The sequence below is a fragment of the Aedes aegypti genome, chromosome 3 (assembly GCF_002204515.2).
Source record: "Aedes aegypti strain LVP_AGWG chromosome 3, AaegL5.0 Primary Assembly, whole genome shotgun sequence".
NCBI lineage: Eukaryota > Metazoa > Arthropoda > Insecta > Diptera > Culicidae > Aedes > Aedes aegypti.
In genome coordinates, this window is record NC_035109.1 from 28,611,116 (window position 1) to 28,633,063 (window position 21,948).

Here is a 21,948-nt window from a genome sequence, read left to right on the forward strand (position 1 = left end):
GAGTGTCCTTACTAGATCTTGAGGAGACTATCCAAAGCCGAGGTACTCCTAGCATTTTTCTGAGAATTTCGATAAGAATCTTAAGGCAACTAGGTGGGATCTGAGGACTCTCAGGGTTTCTTGCGGGATTCTGTGAATTGCTCACAATATTTTTATAATTTCTAGTGGAATCTTGAGGACTTGTAAGGGAATCAGGAAATTGCTGGCGGATACCTTAAAAAATTCTATTGGACTCATGAGAATTTTTAATCGAGTCTTAAGCGTTTTTAGAACGATATCAGTATGATTGAAGGCATCTAAGCGATATCTTTAGGATATTTAGCCGGATGCTGTGGTTGTCTGATTGAAGTTTGTTGTTTCCTAACGGAGTCGTCAATAAAATCCTCCTTAATCGTCAATAAAAATCTTACCAAAATCCTCATGATCCCTAAAGGGCTGTTATGTTAAATATCCATGTATACTTACTTTTACTGGCTAATTTCAAAGACGTGGTTGAACATCTATTAAGCTTTTTAGTTCATTCTTCGACTTTTATTCTCGGGTTACATTTGTTGAACGGGACAATGACTACCTCATCTATCAATTACCTTGATTCCCTCTCTCAATTACCCTACCTTTCATGCTCAATACACTTTGATTCTATGTTGACGTTTATCATTAGTTACCAAACAGTGAGCGATACCGAACGTTTGCATTTTTCAATACCGGTCAATAAAACGAAAATCTAGTTTGACTCTGCCGTTAGCATTTACGGTTCTCTCCGATTCCAGAATAATCTATAATACCTCGATTTATTTTTGATTTCCAATTGTATGGTTTACTATGGGGACCTGATGAAGATCATATAGTTTCATAAAATATAAAATCCCAGAGTTGTCTGTCTGTCAGTAACGCTTTGAAATTTTTCGCCGAAATGTTTAATTGACCTCTATGGCATTAATTTTAGAGCGCTACAACAGCAATTTAAAAGAATATAGCAAAAAAAACACTATAACAGCAATTTGTTATTGAGATTAGAACCTTATAACAGCATTTGAGCGATTTGCTGAATTGAGTATGATAAGAACATAAATGCAGGCGCTTTGCAGTCAGTAACATGCGTATGTCGAGGTCGGATAATGTTAACAGTCGTCGCGCGGTGTGCCACCGTCAGAATCACCGCGCTGCTGTTGTGAACGAAAAGCGAGGTTTTTCCAGTAGTGTTGTACAAAATACAACAGCGCGACGACTGAAGTGTTGATAAATTAATAAGGAGTAATTCAAAAGTTACTTCCAATGTTGCTGAACAACGATCGGAAACGCGAGGTACGAGGAATTTTCGTAGGCATCAGAACAGAATCTGCGAATAAACACAAACAACCGTTCGGGCGCTTCATTCGTACGTGTTTCATTTTTGGATCGCTGTTTCTCCCCACGGTGATTTTCCATCGCTCGGTAATGTGAACGGTACAATCCACACTGCCTGCTTTTCGCGAAGAGCAGAAAAATATTCATTTCGATCATCTTCATGCGGGCTCGCAAGAATCACGCTAAACTTGCTCCGCTCAAGAATGAGTGCCGAGCGCACAAAATTGGCCTCTTTTCGTGCAGCACAGATTCTGTGCAAAAGGGCTGTACACAGTTTTGTGCATACGGTGGTAAACAAAACTGTATGAGTGATATGCGCACAGAGGAGGAACGCTTGAAATGCGGAATTCACTTCCATTTTTGTTTTGCTTCAGAAAACATAAAAAAAAAACATTCCAATTTTTAAGTTTTTCAGAGATGTTTTCATTTGAATAGCCGAAGTGGGAGCAAATGGGGAAAAAAACTTTCGCATTTGCGACCATATTCCGGCTTTTCGCTAGAAAACATCTCAGAAAACTCCCCATCTTACCAACGGCCAACTGTTTGCTGCCGCGCTGGAGATCATTGACAGTTCCGTTTCCATCGATCCTCGCACAAACGAAGGTCAACACGTCGGCAACTCACAGAATGAGTGCGACCTACACAGAGTTTTCACTCAGTCAGCCAGTTCTGCATTGGTTACCTCATAGGCCAGGAGAAGTGCATGAACTTGTCATTCATTTACCTGTCAATTTTCATACAAAATCTACTTTTTCTCTGCTATAAATTCACTCTAGGTGAACCACTTCTCCTGGCCTATTGTGTGTATTTTTAACACATGCGCTGCGTGGAGCTGGCTTAGCGTGGAGTGTTTGCTTGACTTTACGAGAAGAAGCAACCTTGAAATGAATCACAAGAATGAACAGCGCGTGGATAAATGGATCCTATGAGTGGAAAGGCTTCGCGAACCACTTATCGGTGTGTTCATTTTGCTTCTTCGGCGTTGCATCCGTTCGCTTTTTGCGATGCTCTTCGTGACGCAAAAATGAAAAATGAATTTTGGAGAATGTTGGATCGCGAAGATGCGTCGATCATTGTTCACGAACAGCAACACTGGTTACTTCCATTCTTACAGGGAGGGTGAGGTCTACGAAAGCGTGACAAAACATGTGTAAGGTATTGGGGACCATCCACAAATGACGTAGCATTTTTTCACTGATTTTTTACACCCCCCTCCCCCCTCGTAGCATATCGTCACAAATGCTGATACCTCCCTTGGAAAATACGTAGCATATCAAGAAGTGTTATTATTTATTTAGTTGGTGTTACATCAATTAATTTGATAAAACCTCGTTAACGATGTTACGCCAATTTACTCGGTTCAAGGCTGTGTCTCTCCAACCTCGATTTTGGCCCACGTTCTCCAGATCTTGTTGCACCTGATCAAGCCACCTCGCTCGCTGTGCTCCCCGCCTTCTTGTGCCAACCGGATTCGACGCGAACACCATCTTTGCAGGATTGTTGTCCGGTAGTCTTGCAACATGCCCTGCCCAGCGCACCCTTCCGGCTTTAGCAACCTTCTGGATACTTGGTTCGCCGTAGAGCCTAGCGAGCTCGTGGTTCATTCTCCGCCGCCACACACCGTCCTCCTGCACTCCGCCAAAGATCGTTCTAAGCACCCTTCGTTCGAACACTCCAAGTGCTTGCAGATCCTCTTCCAGCATGGTCCATGCTTCATGTCCATAGAGGACCACCGGTCTTATAAGCGTTTTTTACATGGTACATTTGGTGCGAGGGTGAATCTTTCTCGACCGCAGCTTCTTCTGGAGCCCATAGTAGGCGCGACTTCCACTGATGATGCGTCTCCGTATTTCATGACTAACGTTGTTATCAGCCGTTAACAAGGATCCGAGGTAGACGAACTCATCAACCACCTCAAAAGTATCCCCGTCTATCGTAACACTGCTTCCCAGGCGGGCTCTGTCGCGCTCGGTTCCGCCTATCAGCATGTACTTTGTTTTTGACGCATTCACCACCAGGCCGACTTTTGTTGCTTCACGTTTCAGGCGGGTGTAGAGGTCTGTCACCGTTCCAAATGTTCTGCCGACAACATCCATATCATCCGCGAAGCAAACAAATTGGCTGGATCTTGTGAAAATCGTACCTCGGTTATTGAACCCGGCTCTCCTCATGACACCTTCTAGCGCGATGTTGAACAGCAGGCACGAAAGTCCATCACCCTGTCGAAGTCCCCGGCGGGATTCGAACGAACTGGAATGTTCGCCCGAAATCTTCACGCTATTCTGCACACCGTCCATCGTTGCTCTTATTAGTCTTGTGCAGGGCTGTTAAGTATCATGACCGGCTTGCGACACTGACGAAACGAGTCTTCTCACTGTCGCAAGTCGAAACTATATTTCATGTGCTCACTTCGTCAAGTCGCAATGACAGAGCTCTCACGAGAGCAATTTTACTGTTGTTTTGCTATTAAAATTTGTATCTCATTTTGGAGAGTTTCGGAAAGCAAATGTGCTTGAAACGTTAAGTAAATATCTTTCCTTGATTCCAACGATATAAACAACAATTAAACCAGATAATTAACTAAAAATAGTCATGTTTGCGATTCCGTCACAGGCCGTAGTGACGGAAAAATGAAAGAGAATTTAGAGAAAATCTCTGTCATTGTCTCGCCGTTCGATGACAGTGAGGTAAGAAACTATGTAAAAGTCGCGCGGCGCCCTGTCTTGACATTGACGCTTCCCAGCCCTGGTCTTGTGAGCTTCCCGGGAAAGCTGTACTCGTCCATGATTTTCCATAGCTCTTCGCGGTCGATGCTATCATAAGCCGCTTTGAAATCGATGAACAGGTGATGCGTTGGGACTTGGTATTCACGGCATTTCTGGAGGATTTGCCGTACAGTGAAGATTTGGTCCGTTGTCGAGCGGCCGTTGATGAAACCAGCTTGATAACTTCCCACAAACTCATTTGTTATTGGTGATAGACGACGGAAGATAATCTGGGATAGCACTTTGTAGGCGGCATTCAGGATAGTGATCGCACGATAGTTTTCACATTCCAGTTTGTCGCCCTTCTTGTAGATGGGGCATATGACCCCTTGCTTCCACTCCTCCGGCAGCTGTTCTGTTTCCCAGATTTTGACAATCAGCCGGTGCGGACAGGCGGCCAACCTCTCCGGGCCCATTTTGATGAGTTCAGCTCCAATACCATCTTTACCAGCGGCCTTATTATTCTTGAGCTGGCTGATGGCATCCTTAACTTCCCTCAATGTGGGGGCAGGTTGGTTTCCTTCATCCGCCGTGCTGACGTAGTCACTTCCTCCGCTGTCGTGACCCTCGTCGCCTGTGTTCTCCGTGCCATTCAGGTGTTCATCGTAGTGCTGCTTCCACCTTTCAATCACCTCACGTTCGTGCGTCAAGATGCTTCCGTCCTTATCCCTACACATTTCGGCTCGCGGCACGAAGCCTTTTCGGGATGCGTTGAGCTTCTCGTAGAACTTTCGCGTTTCTTGAGAACGATGCAGCTGTTCCATTTCTTCACATTCCGCTTCTTCCAGGCGGCGCTTTTTGTCCCGGAATAGTCGGGTTTGTTGCTCCCGTTTTCTTTTATATCGCTCCACGTTTTGTCGCGTTCCTTGCTGCAGCATTGCAGCCCGCGCTGCATCCTTCTCCTCCAAAACCTGCCTGCATTCTTCGTCGAACCAATCGTTACATGTCCTCCTTTCCACGTACCCGACGATGCTCTCGGCTGCGTTGTTGATGGCTGCTTTTATGTTGCTCCAGCAGTCCTCAAGAGGGGCTTCGTCAAGCTCGCCCTCTTCCGGCAACGCTACCTCGAGATGCTGCGCGTATGCGGCAGCGACGTTCGGTTGGGCCAGTCGCGCTAGGTTATACCGAGGCGGGCGTCGATACCGTACATTGTTGATGACGGATAGTTTTTGACGCAGTTTCACCATCACTAGATAGTGATCAGAGTCGATGTTAGCGCCACGATAGGTTCTGACGTCGGTAATATCGGAGAAGTGCCGTCCATCGATCAAAACGTGGTCGATTTGTGATTCCGTCTGCAGTGGTGATCTCCAGGTGTATCGATACGGGAGGCTGTGCTGGAAGTAGGTGCTGCGAATGGCCATGTTCTTGGAGGCGGCAAAATCTATCAGTCGTAGGCCGTTCTCGTTCGTCAGCCGGTGGGCGCTGAACCTTCCAATCGTCGGTCTGAACTCCTCCTCCTGGCCAACCTGAGCGTTCAAATCACCTATGATGATCTTGACGTCGTGGCTTGGGCAGCGGTCGTACTCGCGTTCGAGCTGCGCGTAAAATGCGTCCTTGTCATCATCAGTGCTTCCGGAGTGAGGGCTATGCACGTTTATGATGCTGAAGTTGAAGAACCGGCCTTTGAGCCTCAACTTGCACATTCTTTCGTTGATCGGCCACCACCCGATCACGCGCCTCTGCATATCACCCATCACTATAAAAGCTGTTCCCAGCTCATGTGTATTGCCGCAGCTCTGGTAGATGGTATGATTACCTCTAAACGTTCGCACCATCGAACCTGTCCAGCACACCTCCTGCAGCGCTACGATGTCGAAACCGCGGATCTTCAGTACATCGGAGAGTATGCGTGTGCTTCCGATGAAGTTGAGAGATTTGCAGTTCCACGTACCGAGTTTCCAATCGCTAGTCCATTTCCGTCGCTGTGGTCTTTGCCGATTGTTCCGGTCCGTATTCTCTCGTTGACGTTCCTGTGCTGATGTGTTTTTACGGTTGGCTTGCAGGGCCTGACACCAACCCCCTAGATTTCCGGAGGACCATTCCCCCTAAATGTTCGGAGGGCCATAGTGCGCAGTTTAGCTTAGAGTCCTTCTCTGGCACTCGGACGATGATCAGCCGCCCCTGACATGGGGAACCGACGCTGTTGTGAGCCGCTCCTAACATGGAGTACAGACGCTCAAGGTTTGCAGAAGCAAACCCCCCCTTCCCTGTCAGCATACGACCAAAGTTCCCACCGGGGGTTGGTTACCCGATCTTCCCTAAGGTTACTCGTACCCCGGCCAGTACCGCGAGGAGGTAGGGATAGGAGTTGCTGGGCAAGAGGCTAAGGACCGCACAGAGGGGTCTATTTTATTCCTTCAGGTACGCGAGGTACCAATGGTACGCCATGCCCAGCCATTTACCAACCATCAAGAAGTGTATTTTTAATTGTTTTCCTTAGCGACTGGGCTGAAGCAAAAAATAGGAATTCAGAAGTTCAATACAAAGTTTGATATTAATTACTGACTGAAATGTAAGGATAATCTAACGAATAACATTTTAATATTCAGTAGCGCTCATAAGTAATTTGGAAAACAGTTTTGAATAAACATATATCCTGTTAAAGTTACATATTTTTTGTTTCCAGTTTCATATAGGCTAAATTGTGTTACTTATGCTGTTGTTATCATAAAAAACAAGTGTACAACAAAAAAAGTGAAAAAATAAAAATGTTTGTTTGGATTAATGATGTTAACAGTAACGAGTTAGGGTACAATATATTTTATAACAAATTGAACAGAAATTTCGTTATACTAGAGGATTGTTTTTTTTTTAATTATTCGTTGTTAAGAAATAGATTTCAATGAAAATGATCAACAAACTATATTAATTTGAAATGGATCTTTTTCATGCAAATTCAAAACCATTTACCAATCACTGGCCAGATATAGAAAAAAAAAGCGATTATTATACAACTTATTCATCTCTATTAATACTTCAGCTGAACCTCATTATCGTTTCCCAAACTGAAATAATTTTACACAATGAAACAATTAAATATTAAATATAATCAAACTTCAAATTACCGAGTTATTATGAAAATTGAATGACAGGGCAATTTCGATAACACTCGAATCTGTTGTCCTCATTAATATTCAGGCTACTCCATCAAGAGCATTGATCTATCAAAAACAAATAGATGAGTTGATTGGGTGGAGATCTCCTGCAACATTGAAATCCACGGAATAAATATCTTGTTTAAATGTAATATTTGCCAAAAAGAGCATATTTCATTCTCTTCAAGAAATAAAGCCCCAACAAAAAATTTAAATTAAACTCAAACGGTTGACTTTATATCTGGTAAACAAATGGGAAAACAATGTTCTCCAAGTTGTTGAAGCATTGATTTTTAATTAATTTATTAAACTTCTATTTTGTTTATTTAAAAATTTAATAATTTAGACACGAATATAATGCCATATTCCCATAATTATTTAAAGCTTTAAAGAATCTGTTTGATTGCATTTATCAAGAAAATCTAAAATTTAATAGATTTCTTTCAATTTTGTCAATGTTTCGAACCTCAATCATCATTTTAAAATCCAAATCTATAAATCAACCAAAAAAAAGTTTGATAAAATAAATAATTGTATGCCATTTTTTAAGCACCTCTCTTATTACCGACATGATTCAAAATGCTACGTCCACTAGCTAGGACCCCTCCCTCCCCCTCGTCACAAATCCGTGAAGTCCTCCCTCCCCCCAGAAACGCTACGTCTTTTATGGACGACCCCTTGGAAAAAAGCATACAGCGTGTGAGGGGTTCTAGAAATCCCAATAAACGATGAAAGTCATATTTGAATCAACCCTAACTATTTATGACAGATCAATTCTCTTGCTGAAGTTTTCATTTCATTTTGAGAAAGGTCAATAATAAGCTTCCAAATTCCGTTGGAACGTGGCTAGCCACGTTGGGTTAGCTAGTAGTTTCATAAAATAACAAATTGCTTAAAAGCTACTAATTTTTATTTATTTTTTTTTCAGATCAAAAGTGAATATCCCTTAAAAATGTGCATAATCTGTTTTTTTTTCATTCTATACCTTTCAATGATTATTGAGATAGTTGATTTTCCTATACCATGCGTTTAAAAATGTTGAATGATTCGGTAAACTGGATTGTGCTACTCTTCCCCGTACGCCAGTTCCCCGAGTGCTAAAATGCATTGAAGAATTCCATAAAAAAAATCGTCCGGATAGTAACAGCTACATTTCAGACAATTCTTCGAGTTCTTCAGAATTTTTTTTCAAGAATGTTTCAAAGAATCTTTCACATTTCTTGATTTCTTAACTTATTTTTTGTGATATTTTTTGAGTAATTATTAAAAAAAACTTCAAGGAATCACTAAAGAAATTTTTGAGGTAACTTCCCGCATAGTAAAATACAATTCGCCTTATTATCCAAACATTAAATATCTTTTACCCATTAATGTTAGTCTATCACAAACGGTTACTTTTTTGTTGAACAATATAGTACCCTAAATTGAGAACGGTTAAAAGTTATTTGAGTAATGCATGCCAAATGTTGACAATACATTATGCTGTTCATGTGTTGTAAAACTGTTTGAGAATGCTAGCTCGTGATAAATAGTGCCAATGTGAAATGACCTTTTGTCGAACGGTTTGTGCTTAAATTTGAGCGTCATAGTCATACACATGCATTTTACTATATGAAACCGATATTGAACAATTTGACAAACTGTAGAATACATTGGTATTTGTAAGCTACACTTCGAAAAAATAACATGAACTACGCAAGTTCCCAAACACTTCATTCTATTTTTTCTTCTCACAGCTCGATAAATTTGTTTACAAAATGAGCATGTTTGTATAATTTCATAAAAAGATCCCCATTTATGGACCGTAAAGGGAAGGAAGGAAGATAGATTTATAAAAATAAGTTTAATTAGCACTGGCCCTACCGAAAATTTTTCTAGCGTGTATGCCTTCGTGGTCGTTGTGCTACTGTCAGAAATCTGATCAAAACAAGCAAAAATTTGTTTCGGATCAGATCTAAACCAATGAGAATATATACCGAGGTGAGGAAAAGACTATTAGTGTGCATGCCATTCGTGTACGGTGCAAAATGTTTCACCACTACAAGCGAGCGGGCTCCCATAAGAAGCCGTGTAAATTAGTGACGTAGTTATTTTTGTTTACGTTTTTTCTCTTTACTAATACACAGCCATTGCTTCTTCTTCCACACCTTAGTATATATTCTCATTGGATCTAAACGGAAAAATCAGAAAAGTTCTCCTTCTATTCTGTTCCGATGCGTATCCCAGTCGGATGAATACCAGTGCCATTTGTTAATGGAATCGCCTTCCCTCTACCGTATACTAAGGTAAGATAAATTTTTCACTAATATAAATTACCTAATGATTTATCCTGCAATTCTCTCATATTGCAGCCTGAACTCCAGCCCACATCAAAGAATCAAGCGCCGCGAGAAGATTTCCATCCCCGAGAACGTCCATATGCGGCCTCACCACTCGGACACAAAAGGGACAATCCGAATGTAAATGCTGCGAGCGAAGTGTGGACACGACAGTATGGGCCGAAAAAATGTGCTAAAGGAATATAGTGTACGGATGAGTGCATACTTCTGCGCAGTTAATTATTCGAGTATTTAAGAATGTATACTGCTTCGCGACTAAAAACGGGTGAACCTGTGAGAAATAACTAAACCACGGAACGTGCGAAGTTCGTTTTTTGACCAACTTCACCGTGTCGCGAGTCACTTTGCTATATCTATGCTCTCCACCGTGTGCATTACGCGCACTATTGAGAATCGAGTTGCGACGTGGCGATGTTGGTCAAAAATCAAACTTCGCTCGTTGGTTAACCCGTTTTTAAACGCGAAGCAGTACATAAGCATTTTAAAATTATACTCAGTCACAATTATATAATAGATATGTATACGCACCCTCAGGTAATACTACGAAAATTTATTAAATAAAATTAAAATATATTAAAATAGAAATACATGATAACAACTAAAACTAAATGGTTTTAAGCAATTATACGTATTTATTTCAAATAAGACAATGAAACAAGTGATACGTGTGCTATAAATTAACTTCAGAATTCAGCCCTTAAGTGTAGTTCTTTAATTTCATTAGCTCCGTGATTGCATGAACAACTGAATTGGCTGTTTTAATTGAAGTTATATTTGTCCACACGCATTTACTTGTTTCATTGTTTCTTATTGAATGTACTGAGTCGTCAAATATTCTCTTATGGTTCAACAACAAGAGCACAGTATGGTGGATGGTTAAAATACCATTACACACCATAAATCAATAATTACACATACATTGTTTAGTTTCAGTCCAATTAATAGTTAAACAGTTCTCAAACTGTTTGCGTTACATTAAATTCAGCAAAATATGGATAATATTTCTACTATTTAGCAAACTGTAATCGAAAAATTTTGTTCGGGAAAATTAGCGTTTTCAAATGGTTACATAACTTAACCGCCCATTCCCCACATTGTAATTTGTCCAATTACCATTCATCAAACTGTCAAAACCGTTCGTGGTAGGGTACACTTATTGTTATTTTAGATGTTATGGGAAATTCTACAAATATTGTCGCAAATGGTTGTGGATGATCTGGGAAACTGTACGAATATGGTTCGTATTTATGCGGGTTATCAATTAAATATCTTTAGAATTTTAGATTAAACGCTTGGAGTAACATTGGTAGGCATCTCTTTAAAAATAAAACCTTTCTAATAGAAGAAATCTTTTAGTATTCTTGGAGTAATTATTGGAATATATCTAGTTTTCTTTTTTTGTAAGAACTCCTGAAGAAATTTATTATAAAAGGATAATTTCACTCACCGTACGTATGATTGCAACGCTCATATTATTGTTATCATAAAACTGTATTGATCCATAAAGAAAATTTAATTATACATTCCTGGAGATGCCATATGCATAATTTTTGTCTGAGTTTTGCAAGGAACCTCAGAAAATTTCTGAAAAAAAAAAAATGGTCACACTCTTAAATTATTCATAATTTTTTTTATCCTTGCAGTAGTTCAAGGTGAAAGCCAATTGATTATGAGTGTTTGTACAGTCAGATTTAGTTTAGAGCCTGTAGTGGATGAAGTTGTGGATGAATACCTGAGCATTTCTCGCTTAAATCAGGCCGTCATCGGCACCCATCGCTAGAATGTTTCAATGTTATGTCACTGATCGCTGGTATATGCTAAAACTGAAGGGTGGTCCTTTCGGTTTTCTCAAATTGGTGGACCCCTCGTACGCCAGCTAGCTAAACAGTCGTCGAAAAGTCTATGTTGTGATAAACCTTATCTATATCCCCATGTGATATGTGTCATATTTCCCTTGGAACACATAGCAAACTTAGTAGCATCGTATAGAGGAAGGATACAGCTTTCATCTGAGACTAAAAAAATATGGCGGTCGTTTTGAAATTGGCCGCCATCTTGAATTTTGTTATAAAATCCGTGTTTTCACCATTAGCGCACCGCTCGTTTAGAATTCTGAGGTCACCTGAAAGCTGAGAAAAAAACTGAGTAAGATAAGCTTCAAAAACTAGGTGAGCAATGGTATTTTCCCTATGAAATGAACGATTTTCTATATCATGTTCTACGATTTTGACGTTTATGGTGAGTGCAAACTATGAAAACATATTTTTTGTACAACATAGAAACAAGTTTTCAATCATTGGCGTTTTCTTCGAGTCAAGTGAAAAATACGAGTATTAATTCAGGTGAAAAAATCTGGCGGCCATCTTGGGCTGATATTGCTCTAATCTGGTAAGGAGACACAGATACTACAAACGAAATATAAAACAAAGTTTTTTCTAACTGTAAGATAATCCTAACTTGCCAACGACCATCAAAAGGCAGGACAAATATGAAAAAAGGGCCATAGTTTTCTATGTATTCTATGTGTTGCATTTTCATTTTTTTTTGGAAAAAGTAAACGGATGTGCATTTTAATTCTTTATATCCAATCAGAATAATAGGTGCTCCCGTGGCATTACTTTTTGAATAAGCATGAATTGTTTCTTTTTAACGTTTTCGAATCCTCTGAGCAGAATCTCAATAGAGAAACAAAAAAGTAGATTGGAGTACCATGTACCGCCCTAATTGCTGGTTTTTGACAGATATACGTGTTTTGACTACCACTTGCAGTCTTCTTCAGTGTCAGTTACTCGTATCCCTATATGAATCGTTTCTCATTCGTCACTTTTGATGAAATGCGAAAATAAGTTCTGATCAATTACGCGTTTTTATCATGTTTGTCCATTGTTTAAGACTCCGGCTCATAGTGCACAATGATCCGAATCGACATTTTACCAGGAAAAAAGTGAAACATCGATTCTAGACGTTCGATGTTTGCAGAGAAGTTATTCGTAATTCGTAATCTTTTAAGAAAAAGTTGAATATTGGATGACCCTTGTATAAGTTTAAATTCGCACTCTATTGTTTTTGTTTAAGGATACTTGTGGCTGCGCTCTTCTGCAAACCAGTGCTGATAGACTCACACTCAAAATCTCAATCAATGCGCTCTCCCGTGAGAGCAAACTCATTAGAGATCTGCTTCGCAAATCTCACGCTTGAGATTTTGATGCAAAATCAACTCAATCAACTCAAACCGTAAAAAATGATTCAGTCGAAAAACTCGGCAAAAATTCGTGAAACCCGAATGTTGTTGTTGAAGTTAGAAAGGCTTAATATAATTTTACCAGACTAACAAGAAATTGTTGCCGTGTGTGAGTAAACTGTGGAACTACGCGACAATGAGTCAAAAAGGTGAGCCAACACATCCATGATTTTTTGACTGCTGAGTTGCATGATCGACAACTCACGCATGAAAAATCTCAAGCGTGAGTTGTGAGAAATTGAGTTTTTCACAACACTGCTTCACAACTTTGTCGAAAACATTTTTGATTTTACTCTTCATTTGAGTTCAATAAATTGATTCTGGAAGATTTAACTTAGGATGGACCCAAAAAATCAGTTATTTTAGTCTTACTTTTTTGTTTTCAGTTTCACGTGAATGTGGTCTTGAGAAGAGTGACAGAGGGAGTAATGATACACATATTTTCTGAACATTATTTATAACATCAAAATCACATGAATTACAAACTTGCATGTTCAGCAAAAATGTGTATCATTACTTTTTCTACAACACCACATTTAGGGGAACTTACGTATTCTCGGCAGTCTAAGGCGATGCCGCGCTTCTTTTGTAATTTTCTCGGACATCAGCAGACAAATTCCGTGTTTGTCAGTTTACATTTATGCGCTGCTCAATCCTCTATCGATTCACACCGACAGACTTGTCAAAATGATTTCGAAAACGTTTTTACAACGCTGCGAACATCTCTTGTTAGTGTGACTATTGTCGGCAGCCTCATTCTCTTCGGCAAATTTCCTATAAGATCTGCTGGTGAATCTCTTCGGCAGCTCCAAATTAGTCGCATTTTGAGGCGTGTTCAATTGAATTGATTATTTCTCTAGCGATATTGTTTGTTTAGTCTCGCAAATCCCGTCAGTGGGAAGCGGGCAGAACAAAGAATCATCTGAATGTTTTCATTGAAGTGTTTCGATAGAAAAATACTGTGTATTTGGCGTTTGAAATTTGGTTGCCGATAATAGTCGAGTAGTGCCGAAGCCTAGACTAAAAACACTAATTTTTCGGGTCCACCCTAGATTAAAACGTTCAGAATCAATTTACGCAGCTCAAATGTAGATTAAAAGTGTCTTCGACAAAATTGTTCATAAGAACGTTTACTAAAAAATCGCGGAGAAGCGTAACCACAAATATCCTTAAACAAAAAAGTTTATCAAAATTTAAACTTAAATAAGGGCCACCATATTCAACTTATTTTTTAGAAGATGCAACAATCATTTACGAACAACTTATCTGAACTGAAGACATCATACATAAGTCTGAAATCGAAGAGAACAGAGAAAGCACTTTTTTCTTGCTAAAATGTTGATCCGGTCCATTGCGCAGTGACAGTTCGAGACAGCAAGTACTCGGCTCACTTTGACTTACAGAAATTTCGTATCGGTTTCTCCCTACCAGGCTCAAACCATTGCACACTGGGTTAGGAGCAGAATTTAGCCAGATAAAACCTCTAGCGCTTTAGGAGTGCATTTTTTCGGGTTGGTGTCAAAGGAGACTTATCTTGAATTTAATTGTACTTCAATTTGATGATGAAAGTTAGTTGGAATTTTTGCCGCATAGGTGGGGCTGCGATGCAAACTTTTTTGTTTTGCATCCTAGAGCTTTCGCGTCTTCGGCAAAGATTTAGAACGTGTTAAAATACGACAAGTTGTCGAAGACACCAAAGTTGTAGGACTTCAAATAACAAAGTTATGGTATAAAATGTGTAAATCACTTAAATGTTACGTTTTTTAAAACTTTTCACGTCAAAAGCGTTTTTTTTTTTAAGCACCATGCGTCACTTAAATTCGATAACGTCCTATTTTTATTTAAATATTTTATTTTTGATCAAATTATTGCAACATATCATAGTTTTTAACATAACTTTACCCTGAAATTTGCATTTTTTTGCAAAACTTATCAATGTTTCGAAAAACGCTATATTTCATCTACCAAATGTCAAACTTTGCGAGATGTTTATTTTGATATATTTGAGATATCTTAATTTCAAAATAACCACCTTTTTCATACAATTAGAATCGACTTAACATTAACTTAATCTCCATACTACAAGATGGTTGACACATTGCGTCAGTTAAGATGTGTTAATCAAATACTTTTATTTTATATATTGTGAATTATGATTAATATCAGAGAGAACTATCTCGACATGGTCATAACAGGGTATTAAAAATATATTATAGTAGGCCACAGCGAAGTTTTATTTGGGGATGACAAAAGAGGGGATCCACACAACAATATGAAAATTTCTAGATACTTAAACACCTGACTAACAAAACGTATTTGATCAATAAATCTTAACTGACGCAATGTGTAAAAAATCTTTTAGAATAATGATAAAATTAATAATAAGTCTATTCTAATTATATGAAGAAGGTGGTTTGTTCAAAAATTAAAATATTCAAATAGAATCAAGATTTTTTTTCACATAGTAAATGCATGTTATCGAATGTAAGCGACGCATGGTGTTTAATATGAAACATTTCACGATTTTGACGTAAAAAGTATAAAAAACGTAAAATTTAAGTGGTTTACACATTTTTCACAATAACTTTGTTAGTCCTAGAACTTTGGTGTTTTCGACAACTTGTCGTATTTTTACACGATCTAAGACGAAGATGCGAAAGCTCATGGACGCAAAACAAAAAAGTTTGCATCGCAGCGCCACCTATGCGGCGAAATTTCCAACTAACTTTCATCATCAAATTGAAGAACAACTAAATTCACGATAAGTCTCCTTTGACACCAACCCGAAAAAATGCACTCCTAAAGCGCTCGAGGTTTTGTCTAGCCAAATTCTGCTCCTGGCCCAGTATGCATTGGTGGGATTCTCAACAAATTACCATTAGTGGTGTCTCATGAGATAATATCGACCTCGAAAGGCTAAGATAACAAGTGGAAATCTACATTATCCAGCAATGATTTCTGGTGACATACACCTGTAAATGTGATCCAAGGAGATATTCCGGGAAGATTCTTAAAGGATTTCTGATAAGATCTTCAGGAAGCTTTTGGTGAGATTTTCGACGGATATTTCCCACGAATAAGATCCTGCAAATATCCATATTAGTTTTCAAAAATAATACTTGACAATAAAGGGAGAAAAGAAAATGAACGTTCAACGCTTTTCTGAGAAGTTCTCTTACAAACTGACGGATTATTTTTCTTGGGATCTTCCTAAGACTTTAACATAAAAGATTTTTGTTGGATTTCGGCAAGCCCTTTTCTAGAATTTCCTTCACAGACTTATGGGAAGATTCGTTATAGATTTATTTATCATATTACAGGCTTGGTTATACCCCTCGACATCTTTGTGAGGAAGCAAAGAAATACTAAGCAGAGAAGCAACTGAAAATGAGCGAGGAAGATGTGGGACAAAACACAACAGACGAAACTCCGCGAGGCCTGTTTTGTTCGGGTGAGTCATTGAAGGCACAACATGAGCTAAAGAGTACCAGAAATAAATTCTCGCATTTCGATGTACTCTCGCTAGAATTGTTTTGTGGTGTGAATTTTGAGCTCAATTTTTACTACTCGGAAATACCTCGAAATCACCTTATTTTCTATCGCAGAGAAGATACTACAAAGCCTGTCGTATTATAGCAGATATACTTTTTATTCTGTTAAAGCGCGTTTCGATAAAGTTAGAACTGATCAATAAATCTAACAGTAAAATCATAACCCATGTGCCTCGGATACCGCCATAATCGATAGAATGAGATACTTATGGTGCAGCCTCAGTTTGCATCAAAATTAGTTGAAACTTTTGGGAGGGCACTCAGAATTCGATCTAAATTCAAACGAGCGGTGTAGAGCAAAACCGATATGGAGTACATTAGATCTAGTTTCAACGATTGAAATGGTCCGCTTTATCTCACATTGGCTTGCTTTTTTCTGATGTGTTAATAAAGTTGTATTCAAGGTTGCTTGTAAACTCAAAGCATTTCTGCAAATTTGGGACTGGGTGTTATGTTATCATATCCAGTTAATTTGTTTGTTTCGCGAATGTCATAGACATAATGGAGAGAACATCTGAATATCGTTTTTTTTTTTGGAAGCTAAATAGAAGAGTCAGTCACAATCAGGAAAATTGCACCCTTACATATGAACCAGACTGCTCTCTCGGTTTGCCGTTAGCAGTGAACGCTTTGAATATTTTATCTATGGAAATTCCAGGCGGCATACTTGGCATGAAAGTTCTAGGCGGAAGATATCACCTGAATGAGCTTGATTCTCCCATAAAACTATTTAGAAAGTTCTATACACCTACAGAATGCCACCGGCAATTCCGTTGAGAAATCGACCCTCTCAGTTCAACCCATAATTAAACTACTTCAACGTAAAGAAATCGTCCAGTTTCAAGGTCCCCTTGTTCAGAAACCGAAACCGGTCGCTAGATCAGTCAACTCTAAACAACCCCTCCCTGCTGCTAGTCTAGGTAAGTGCGCTATGTACCAACCTTTAATTGCACCATTTCGCCACCTGAATTAAAATAACAAACTTGAATCGGATTGAATCGACGACAACCGTGCTGCTGAAGAAGCCGGCTCACTTAACACTCGAGCGCGCGGGGTGGAATCATATTGACCGTGCCACAAAACTAATAACTCTCACATGTACTCTAATCAGACGCACAGTAGGGTGTCCTAGAAAAAAAAATCGTTGCTTGAATATTTTCAAACCCTAACACCACACCATTAAGGACTGTTCATTTTATAAAGTGGACACTTTGTTTATGCTATATATTTTTTATTTATTGATAAAATCGTAATCGGTTTTCTGTGTATCGTTGACCTATTATTCTAAAATGCTATGAAAATATAAAATCTTTGAAAATGCTTTTGGTTGAAGAGCTAAATAGTTTTTCCAAAAACTCTTAAAAAAAAGCTGTCCGTCAAAGTCTAACATTATTTTTCGCAAAACAAAAATCCTTATTTTTATGAACAAATTGTATGTTTGTATCCTTTACTATTGTACTAAAGGTAAAGCTTTAAAAATATCAATTATATTCCACCATTCTATGACATTAGGTAACTTTAGTGATTTACCCATTTATGGCCAAATTTGCTGATGCACCATCCTTTCACTCCCAGCAAAAGAGAAAAGTAAAAAGCGTGTTCAAAACTAGTTTGGATCACTAAAAAAACTATATTAGTATAAACGAAAGCAAAATCGTGAGATTGAACTACAGTCTTAAGTATAAATTTTACTGTTTATGGTCGTTTTACTAAAAAGTCTCATACTTTTAAAATCATGTAGGCATATTTATCGATCTACAGCAAATTGTAAACAGTTTTCTCCGAATTTTTCAATTGGTAATCTCAGAATAACATATTATGAAAATAATATGTGGAAAATAAAATCGATTTTATTACAGCAGTGTTGCCAATTTTAATGATTGTTAATGTACTTTGATAGGTCTTCTAAGAATAAAACAATTGTGTTTCTGTTGTGCTTTGAATGTGACGTGGGGACTTACTAAGTAACTCTATGAAGGCGTAAGTTATGTTTCATATTAATACTATATTAGGACTTCCGTCAGGACGTACTTTTACACACAAAATTCTACTCATATCAATTCCTTTCAAATTAAAAAAAAAATTTCTTTAAAAATATACGGGAAAATTGATTTTATTATATCTGTAAAATTGTTGCTCCGAAAATAACTTGATTTTTTCCATCAGGCTTCTGTTTGGTGATGCTTTCGAAGAACAAGCCTTTTTTGAAAATAGAAAATATAAATTATCGAATTTTCCAGCCAATTTCTTACAATCATTGATTTTGATAACCTCAAAAAATCGACCGATCTAATCGTTGTTTCATATTCGTGTGAAATTTAATTATTTTTGAGAATTTTTATTATCACAACATTGTACAATACTAGTCGAACGATGTGCAAAAACCGATTGAAATTTCATTGATAAATAAGAAAGATACAGCATGCACAAGGTACTTACTTACTTATTTGGCTTTACATCAATTATCTTGATAAAGCCTCGCCAACAATATTTCGCCAATTCCCTCGGTTCATGGCTGCTTCTCTCCATCCTCGACTGTGACCCACGCTTTCCAGGTCCTGGTGTACCTGGTCAATCCACCTAGCTCGCTGCGCCCCACGCCTTCTTGTTCCGACCGGATTCGTGGCGAACACCATCTTTACAGGGTTGTTGTCCGGCATTCTTGCAACATGCCCTGCCCAGCGTATCCTTCCAGCTTTAGCTACCTTCACGATACTGGGTTCGCCGTAGAGTTGAGCGAGCTCGTGGTTCATCCTTCGCCGCCACACGCCGTTCTCCTGCACGCCGCCGAAGATCGTCCTTAGCACTCGGCGTTCGAAAACCCCAAGAGCTTGCAAGTCCTCCTCGAGCATAGTCCACGCCTCATGCCCATAGAGGACTACCGATCTTATGAGCGTTTTGTACATCGTGCATTTGGTGCGGGGGTGAATCTTTCTTGACCGCAGTTTCTTCTGGAGCCCATAGTAGGCACGACTTCCGCTGATGATGCGCCTTCGTATTTCCCGGCTAACATTGTTGTCAGCCGTCAGCAAGGATCCAAGGTAGACGAACTCGTCCACCACCTCGAAGGTATCCCCGTCTATCGTAACACTGCTTCCTTGGCGGGCCCTGTCGCGCTCAGTTCCGCCAACCAGCATGTACTTTGTTTTCGACGCATTCACCATTAGCCCGACTCTTGTTGCTTCGCGTTTCAGGCGGGTGAACAAATCTGCCACCGTTTCAAATTTTCTCCCAATAATATCCAAGTCGTCCGCGAAGCAAACAAATTGTCCGGATCTCGTAAAAATCGTGCCTCGAATGTTAACTCCGGCTCTCCGCATGCACTCGGTGTCCACTTTATAAAATGAACAGTCCTTAGGGGCCTTCCTTACCTGAGTGGTTAGTATGGTGAATGTGTCTGGGTTTGTTTTCCGGTCGGTCCAGGATAATTTCGTGATGGAAATTGCCTTGACTTCCCTGGACATAAAGTATCATCGTACCTGTCGCACGATATACGAATGCGAAAATGGCAATTTTGGCGAAGAAAGCTCTCAGTTAATAACTGTGAACGTGCTCATGAGAACACTAACCTGAGGAGCAGGCTCTGACCCAGTGAGGACGTAATGCTAAACATGTCCAAAATGTCCAAAACAATTCAAAGAAAAATATTTAAGAAAAATAAGGCAGAACGTCACCACATCGTTTCGAACATTGATTTTCTCTGACACACCCTAATGCTCAGTTGGAAATGTGAAATTTTCAATTTCAATTCAAACGCACATATGATCGTACCCACCGTAAGACCGCTGGATTTCCCACCATAGCATCCATCGATTACAGAAATATTATTATTATTTGGATTGTGCTGACTCACATCCCAACGCACCGCACCCGCCACTGCCGAATACCGAGAGCGAGAGGTGGTGCGGTGCGATGTTTCATTTTTTGCGGTCATCGGTATAATTGACCGAGCTCCAGTGGTTGTTTGATTCGAAACCGATCGATGGTAAGGGTATGCGGTATTTCGAATGATTCCTTAAAATACCAATGTAAGGGAATTCCGCGGATCACCACGAAATATCAAATAATATTCTCTCATGAACCAAAAACTCTTTATGTGAAACCTTCAAGTAGACATGTTGTTACGGTGAGAGGGGTTCCAATAAATTGGTCTGATGAAGTTATGTATCTAGGGCTCATGATAGATAATAATTTAACTTACAAAAATCACATTGAGGGCATTCAAGCCAAATGTAACAAATATGTAAAATGTCCTCTATCCCTTTATTAACAGAAAATCGAAACTTTGTCTTGAGAACAAGCTTTTGATATTCAAACAAATTTTCAGGCCAGCCATATTGTATTCTGTACCAATATGGACTAGTTGTTTTTTTTTTTTTTAAATATATCTTTATTTAAAATTCTACCACATCGTTATAATACTTATACATCAATTACTTATTCTATGTTCAACCACTTGCCAAAGCAATACAGGAAGTATTTTCTATTATTCCATCTGCAATCCCTTATATTTTTCCTTAGAACAAATAAACTACAGTTCGGGTAACTATTCAAAACATACGTGTACGTAAACATTGTCACCCATAAAGCTGCCTTTTGTCTTTTGTCTTTAGTGTTTATTTTCCAAGTAAGAATATCTTCCGGATCTGCTACAACTACTTGTAAACGGTCTTTCAAAACATAAGCTAACCAATCTATCACAGTTTTCGTACGTATACATTCCTTCAGGATATGTCTGTTGCTTTCAGTTTTTGGACAGAAGTCACATTCATTACTAGTAAGTCTTCCAATGTTGTATTTTACTAACTTATCCTTGGAGACAATCAAATCGTTATACAGCAAAAACATTTGAGATTTGCATTCAGATGGTATGAATCTATGAGCGAGATTTTCCCAAATGTTTTCCCAATTAATGTTGGGAAAAACATCCTCAATCTTTGGATGTATGTTTCGTTCACCCACAAAATGGTCATAAAGGCGTTTCACTGAATCCAAGAATGGATTTTGTTTAACTACCAAAGCAAGTTCTAACCATTCTCTGGTGTTTCTGCCTAATGATTGCATCTTTGAATGGTAAAGCATTTCTGAATCCTCATTGCCTTCAATATTTAAGACGTTTTTGATGAACAAGGCTTTTGCTTTAGACTCAACATCAATCAATTTTATGCCACCTTTTTCAAAATCTAAATACAATTGATTCCGATCGACTTTGAAAATTTGTTTTGGTCCCCAAACAAAGCCTCCAACAATTTTCAACAATTTTGCCATGTGCTGATTATTTGGCGTGAAAACTTGACAAATGTACCACAACTTTGATAGCACAAATATATGTAGCCATGTTCTTTGTATCAAATTAAGGTGCCTAGTTTTATGCAAACTCAAACGGAATTGAATATCATTAACTAACTTATCGAAGTTATGTTTTAAAATCAATGACCATTGTTCCGATAGAAATACACCTAGGACTTTAATTTCTTTGACTTCTTTGAACTGTTGTGGTCCACTTCTGGCATTATTGATTCTAATGAACGACGATTTCTCCATATTCAGCTTGATACAGGATATTTCGGCGTAGGAGTTGATAATTTGAAGGACCAAATCAAACTC

At 38.9% G+C, this 21,948-nt stretch overlaps 1 protein-coding gene and 1 long non-coding RNA gene across 2 annotated transcripts in view; one reads left to right on the forward strand and one right to left on the reverse strand.

Moving 5' to 3' along the window:
• The window catches only part of LOC5566412 (2-hydroxyacylsphingosine 1-beta-galactosyltransferase), a 331,598-nt gene that overhangs the window by 262,010 nt on the left and 47,640 nt on the right, over positions 1-21,948 (reverse strand). The gene's annotated exons all lie outside the window — the stretch shown is intronic.
• LOC110678073 lies at positions 9,367-10,045 on the forward strand. Its single transcript, XR_002501435.1, has 2 exons — positions 9,367-9,495; positions 9,562-10,045. It is a non-coding gene; the product is annotated as an uncharacterized LOC110678073 (long non-coding RNA).